The sequence below is a fragment of the Sinocyclocheilus rhinocerous genome, unplaced genomic scaffold (genome assembly GCF_001515625.1).
Source record: "Sinocyclocheilus rhinocerous isolate Xijiao unplaced genomic scaffold, SAMN03320098_v1.1 scaffold57, whole genome shotgun sequence".
Lineage (NCBI taxonomy): Eukaryota > Metazoa > Chordata > Actinopteri > Cypriniformes > Cyprinidae > Sinocyclocheilus > Sinocyclocheilus rhinocerous.
In genome coordinates, this window is record NW_015652130.1 from 387,439 (window position 1) to 395,706 (window position 8,268).

Here is an 8,268-nt window from a genome sequence, read left to right on the forward strand (position 1 = left end):
CACATTCACCCCTGTATTCAGAGACTGTCTTTTCTTTGACAGTTTTACTGTCTCTTAATGATTAAACAGGATCTAAATCATGTCTAGGCAAACAGAAACTGAAATAACTCAGGCCATAATGATATTTAAGAGCATCCCCTTCACTTTGGAAGTATCCCCAGAGCACACATCTATATTTACAAATAATGTAAATTATGTCAGTGTGAATATATTGTGACAGCAGTATCAAGTGAATGTAAATCAACCTATATCCTAATGCTATAAAACAAATCAACTTTGCCGAGTCTAATTTACAGATGCATTATTTAACATGGCTTTCCTTTGAATGTTTTCTTGATTTTTGTAACTTGATTGTCATAGCCTCTGCTCCAGACCAAAAAAAAAAAAAAAAAGGTTTGCATTGAGCTCTTGAGAGAACAGGATGTAAAACACAGCAAGTATTTTATTCTCTCTAAAATGTGAACTATGTATGGGTCATTTTAAGTTTTTAAGGATGTTACCTGCAGTCAGATGTAATGATTCAACATCATCTTCACCAGAGGGGTCATATGCTGTTGCAGCATAATTACTGTTATCAGGGCCCCCTGTCTGTGTCGAGTGAGAAACAAACCCAGGGGTGCACAATCAGCCAGAAAACAGAGATTCATGCAACACACACACATATGTTTCTCTCTAGGCATATCTAGCAAATCATTGGTTAAACATTCACTGCCTGCATGTTTTTCTTCATTTCACTCCTTTTTCTGAACATCTCAAGGATTCCAGAGCTTTATCCCCCTCTATCTTTGAATAACTCTGTGGGATTAACTGTGATAAAACTACAAAGAACTTGAAACATTTCTTCCCTGCTTCTTCTTCTTTCTCAAGACTGATGGCTTAATCCAAAGCAAGTGAATTCTAAAGATTTTTCTGTCAACATGACATTTAGGAAAGCCCCAAATAGCCTTGTGTTTTTTAGTTGTTTTGCATTAAACTATTTTCTGGATCTTATTTACCAGACCACTTCATTAGGCTGGGGCTCATGCACAACAGAATGGATTCCCATATGAGCAACAGTTTCTTTTTTTTTTTTCAGGCATTTTTTACTTTTGGAAATGGATGTATTCTAGCAGACTTATCAAAATTAGTTTTAAAAAAATGCAGGACAGCAAAGTAATATTTTCCTCTACGTTGTGTATTTACTCAGCTGTGGTTCCTCAATTAATGTGATGCCATCAATGATAACAAAAGAACGCAGCTGCAAAATTGCACAGCCTGCCTTATTTCATCATCTATCATCCTGTTGCAACCAAACTGTCTAATTGGCAAACCAATATGTGTGTAATATAACAATAAAACACAATGTAACAATATGAATCAATGTTTAATTTGCACATACATATCATCTGACTAAAGTATTTATACATATCACACAGTATATTCAGTCATTTCATACCCATATTCCCTAATTACATTGATTATATTATTAATCTTGTTTGTCTATAGATTTTTACTTTTTTATTTTAAATTCAGTTTATTTTTTAAAATAATGTTATGTACTTTTAAGTTTTTCATCTAATACTTACATTGTATTTTATTTCATTTTATTTAAATAAAATGGGTTTTATTGGTTGTTTCTGATTTAACTGCATAATTTCACCCCAAAATGAAAATTCTGTCATTATTTACTCACCCTCATATCTTCCCATATAACTCTGAGCTGTTTGAGCACACAAGATAAGATATTTGACAGAATCACACTGCACTAATGAAAGTAAATAGACATGGGTGCTGTCAAGCTCCAAATAAACATCATGAAAACAGTGTGAAGTCATATGATGGATTTGTGAGAGGAACAAACTGTGATTTCAGTTGTAATCCACTGAAATATCACATCCGATTTGCTCTTAAGCATATGAAACCTTGCCATGAACACAGAAAAACCAATAGGGTTCTGTTCTCATTTTTGGGTGAACTATCCCTTTAAATCAGGGTTTAGGAAGAAGGGTGGAGTTGGGGCTTGTGAGGGGAGGCTAGAGTCAAAGTCAATATAAGGTCACACATAAACACTTACTGGGATGTCAGGGAATGCTGATACTGCAAATGTTTCCTCCTCTGAAACATGTGCTACAACACTGGTATGAGCAGAATTCCCTTTCTGTCTGTGAAACACACATTAACAAACTTAATTAGCTAATATTTTCATCCTCAGTCACACAAAAGGTAAAAGAAAACAGAAATGTTAAAAAAAGAAGAAAGCAAACCTCTAAAAGAGCCCTTTCTTTCTTTAAACCGTCACCATCACCAGAAATTAGGTCAACAGAAGTGTGATGGAGTGGGGCTGCCTTTGATGCTGTCCTTTAACCCATAAATACTGTATTGAGGGTGGGAGCAGATATAGCTACTCGTGGTAGAGAGACGACTGGAAGTGAGAGGTGAGGATTGATGGCTTTTCTCTGTAACGTGCCACTTTTATTGTCCAGGAACACCTGATAAGGGCCAGAGGTTCCCTTCATCCCATAATCAAGTTGTTCCGCAGATACCACAGGAACATAATCGTCTCGTTTGAGCAGAAAGTGAGAATCTGCCATGGTCAAATCATCTGTGCTCTTACAGGCGACATCCATTCATCAGAGTTGTCTTCAAATGTCAGTGCAAGAAGCATCTGTTCCAGCTAAGCAACTCACTTAATGCTCATTGTGTGCAGATCTGGAGTTAAAAATTAAATATTTTGCTTAAATATGACTTGTGACAGGATCAAGTTCAGCATGAATGCATCAAATAAACATGGTTCAAAAAGTCACAAATGCTTATTTTCTCTCATTTGAAATGTAAAAATGGGTTTGAGCTGTATCGGGGTAGAGTACAGACAAATGCCTGATTAATCTCAGAGTACTGGCTGGGAAAATAAAAGCACACCGCAAGCCAATTGAAACGGTTAATTAGGTCCTAAGAGAAATCTCTTCTAGTGCAAAACCACAGCATACAATTCATACATTTAACAGATAATTAACAATGCTGGAATATTTTTGAAGACATCTGTGAGATTTTGTTTCTCACATTTATTTTTAACCCATATCACTTTATCCTCACAGCTAGAAACATCCACAGGAATTCACAGGAATAAAATGTTAAAATATAAAAAATTATAGACTATATTTAGCAATATGAAATATTACAATTTAAATGAGCTGTTTTCTATTTTAATATATTTTAAAATGTCATTTGTGATGGCAAAGCTGAATTTTCTGAAGTTTTAGCATCATATGATCCTTCAGAAATCATTCTAATATGCTGATTTGGTCCTCAAGAAACATTTCTTATCACCAAAGGTAAAACCGCTGTGCTGTTTAAAAATTGTTTTTTTTTTTTGGTAGAAATTGTAATGCAATTTTTCATTATTTGATGAAGAGACAGTTCAAAAGAATAGCATTTATCAGAATTTTAAAATATATTTTTTAATATTATATATATTTTTTTCATTATAAATATTTTTACTGTCACTTTGATCAATTTAATGCATCCTTGCTGAATGAAAGTATAACATTCTTGCAAACATTTTTTTACTAACCCTATACTTTTGTACTTTTTACATAAATATACTGTAAAATATACAATAATATTTATAATGTACATATATATATATATATAGAGAGAGAGAGAGAGAGAGAGCGCTATACAGGCACTCACGACTGTGCTGTACTGTGAATATACTCACAATTAAAGGGCATTGTTAGGTACAAAGCACAGATGGACTGTCATGAGACAGAAAGACAGAGAGAAGGACAGGTGCACTCTGCAGGAAGTCATGGAGGTCCACAGTATGAGTGTGAAGTCCCACTGCAACAGAATAAAAATCACTCTGTAAAGATGAAACTCTCGCAGTCAGTGTCCGCTGTTGAGTAATACCAAACCCACCCTTTCATCCTCACCCTTTCATCCTCACCCTTTCATCGTAGCAGAGGTTATGTTGAGACATGGGTTAGAGAAGTCTCTCGCTCCATCTCTCTATCACTGTCTCCATTCTCAGTCTGTCTTTCAAAAAAGATGTTTTAAACAACAAAACAGAAAGCTCTTGACCCTTATACAACATCTGATGCTCAAAATAAAGCTGTCATAAAAAAGCGAAATAAATTTTAATCAAAGGATAGACAGCTTCTGAGAAAGCAAAAAACAAATTTACAAAAAGAAACAATTCTACTTAATTTCATGCCCTAAAATTAGCTTATATTAAGATATTTTTTTAAACATAAATGTAGACAAGTTAACGTATTAATATTCACAAGCATCTAAGCAGGAAAACAGGTGACACACAGCTTTTAATGAACATAACACATTACCGTCTTAATAAAATATAAAGTTTCTTAAAGGCTCGCATTTTGCTGGACATCTCGCTATTTAATGCAAATTGAGAGTGCACCTTCTATACTTTATTATGAACCATATTTCTTTGTTCAGCAAAGAGACATACATGCTCACATCTGTTTAATAGGCCACAAAATGAAACCACTTACTATTTATCTTTATGGTACTTAATGCTAATAACCCATTTAAAGTGTTTACAATGCAGGAACTGCAGTACCTGTAAACTTAAAAGGGAATTGAAAGTGCACTATTTTTCCCCACTCAGAAGCCCTCAAAAAAAGATTAATTGAGGTCTAAAAATGGCTACTGCGACCGTGTGGGTGATTGGCTTGGTAAACAAGCCTTTTCTCAAAGTAGGACAGTTTCATCATTTGGAAAAAAAGAGAGATTCTATTTAAAAAGCTAGTAATTTTGAGGGCATTGCTTGAGATCATTTAAACAAATAAGCTATCTGAAACAAAGTATATTATCAGACAAAACATTCTTGCAATGATCATTATGCTTCAGTTTAACAATGCAACAAAATTTTTACCCAAATGACCAGTTTCCGTAAAGGTCCAAAGTTGATTCAGGGCTGCTTTCAAGAGTATTTTTTATTTTCGTAAGCCAAATTGAAGATGTCAGGCAACGCACAGAGGCTTGGCTTCCCACACACTGTGAGGGGAGATTAAATTTTGATTAATTTCTCACAGCTAGAGATGGCGGCTATGGGCTAGTTTGATGAGCAATGTTAGTCTTACTGTGATCCATGGCACAAGGGAGGTCACTAAAGCTCCACTCGGCTTTAGTTTGACCTGGGTCAACTCATGGTTCTTGCATTTCTTGAACAGTATCTTTAATAACTAACTTCAGGTTGTGCATAATGGATGCTTTATCGGAAGAAACATGTTTTCAGTAATGTGATTTCAACAGTTGCCTACTTGAGAAATGTATCATTTTTAAAATTCTATCTATATTCTTAGGTGATAATTGGGTGTTGATTACCAACATTTATGGAACTGACAGATCTAGTATGAAGACACTGTGGGATATGGTGGTACAAGAATAGTCTGCAACACCTTCAGAAAGTCCAACATTTTCCCCCCATGTAGTCTAAAAAAACACAACATCATGCATTTTTCTGGAAGTTGCATTTAAATTCCACCATAGGCTCAAAACTCTGTTTGAATAGGCATGCTTCTTCTGCATCTGACAGTATTCACACAAAACATTGCTGTCCATGTCAGATTCCTCTTCGGATGCATGCAGAAAGGATTACGGCAGATGCTATCATGGTTAATTTGCCATCAATATTCAGTCGCTTCACACTGAATACTTTTTTTTACACCTCTGAGAGGCTACAAGGTGTTTTTGCAGCTCTTTGCCTGCAGGGAGTTGACCTTGTCAGTGATATTTCTGTCTGAGTGCCTGGAGGCATCTCACAGACGCCACTGCCAGTTTTGGCAGGTAGAGAAATGGCGGGTTGCCGCAGAAACAGAACCGCAGGGAGGGGACATACAGCAGATTCCTGCAGACTGAAATTCAGCACGTCTGCAGAATAAAGATTGACTGTAAAGAGCAACTGCAGCCGGTCTTTCAATGCTGATCTGATAATCTGATTAAAATATGCTTCAGACAATTCAATTAAATACATTCCGAGATGACCTGGAATAGCTCACCCAAAAATGAATATTTTTCTATAGTTTACCCTCAGGCCATCCAAGATGTAGACGAGTTTGATAATAGGAAGAAATTTGGAGAAATGTAGCATTACATCTCTAATGGATTCTCTGTAATGCAGTGAATGGGTGCCATCAGAATGAGATTCCAAACAGCTGATAAAAACATCACAATAATCCACAAGCAATCCATGGGACTCCAGTGCATCAATGAATGTCTAGTGAAGAGAAAAGAGTAAATTTTCAGCAAATATTCATTATTCCTTTCAGAACTTTAAATGTGGCAAAAAATAAAATAAATTATAATAAATTAATAAAATGATATGAAATTAAGTAAAATTAAATTAAATTAAAAATAAAATAAAATAAATAGTTCTGTTTAGAGGTGTCCATGGAATGATTCTTTGGGGAGCCAAAAAATGGTTCTTTAATGGCCCTGCTTTATATTTAATAGAATCTTTTTCTATTTCAGAACACATTTTGTACCTTTTCTAAAGAAAAAAACAAATTATAAGCAAAACTAAATCTAATTTTAGCAAATGAAAAGCGTGCATACTGGTTATACATTTTAAGGAAACGTAGAATGTATAGGCTTTTTTAAGAACAAGACCAAAAAAGAAAGAAAGAAAGAAAGAAAGAAGACCCAGACCCACACTTAGTATTCTTAAGACCATAAGATCAAGACATGAACTCTGCTAGAAGAATCCATGACATTCAGCAACATTTCTAGTATCTTTTCCCACACAACCCTTTGAAATGTCAACACCATCCATTGCAGGATGGACACTCTTTTAATATTTACAAAATAAGATTACATCCTTCCATCTTATAACTGGGCTCCATTCTAATCTTTTAGAATCTTAAAACAGTGGCAATAATCTACGGTCAACAGGTCAAGAACACTTGCTGGCAGCTCCATCTCAAGCAAACAGATATCTTCATTTATGAGCCAATTTACTTAAGAGATCCCACCAGACAGCAGGCTGGGTACAATAAATGGAGATGTCCTAATGGAAAAATCTTGTTGCGGGAGCATGAAAGGTCATTTAATTTATTCCAGCTCCAGTGAACCATCTCTTATGCTCCTTAACCAACAGCTGTGACTGCTATGACCTATGGCTATTAGCATGATGCAAGTGCAGATACAATGCATTTTATATGCACACCTCATTCATAATCATAATTAGATCATCATCATAATTAGATGTTATATGATATTATAAAAGTATACATTGATTATTATCAACACAGAGGAGATAGTAAACTGAAGAATTTGTACCAAACCAAAAGTGGTATCCTGAAAAGTGAATTCAATACCGTCTGCTTATATTCAGGCTTTAGCTGAAATAATGCTCCTTGTGTCTCTTCAAATTGGTCTTTTAAAAACAAAATCAATGCAGTTGTGTCAGATCAACCCGATCTCATGAAAGTGCGTATAAATAGTACGCCAAATAAAAACGAAAATTCCGTGGTATTGATACGCCAAAAATGGACTTTGGCGTGTATATGCTACGCGATGGGTAGGATTAGGGTTGTGGGTTAGATGCTTATCATATGTACGTGAAAACTGCGTATCATATGCACACCAACAAATTTCGTATCATATGCATGCGAAAACTGCGTATTATATGCACGCCAAACACGCGCGTATCATATGCACGCCAAAGTCAATTTTTGCGAAACAACACCACGAGTTTTCGTTTTTATTTGGCGTACTATTTATACGCATTTTCATGAGACCGGGCTCGTCAGATCAATAAGGGATTCCCTGGGGGTGATTTCACAGCCTCAGCTTTATCACAAACATCTTAACCTTTTGTCAACACTGAGGAGCAGCAGTCTGGATGACTTGTCAATTAGAGGTTTTCAGTGTCAATCTGATGATAGTCCACATGATTGCAAAGCCTATGAGTTAACATTTATGGTGTAAGTTTTACTTTGAAACAATTTTCACTTAGAAATTGCTAGTAAGTTTCACAAATTATTACAAAGAAATTAAAACCAACATTTTAAAGTAAAAAGACTCGAGTAGTATGTTCTTGTAAAACGTATAAAACAGTCTTGAACCAGCACTAAGTATATTAAAATCTCATGACCACCTTTACTAGAATTTATCACGTTTTATTGTAGGCTTATTTATTGTGTAAAATTTAGTCTAACTTGTTGTAGAATTTATATTAGATCATCTGTTAAGGGAACAGATTTTTCCCTGTAGATTTATATTACAACTGTGGCATGTTGTAGCTATTGGTTCTAAATGTGCAGG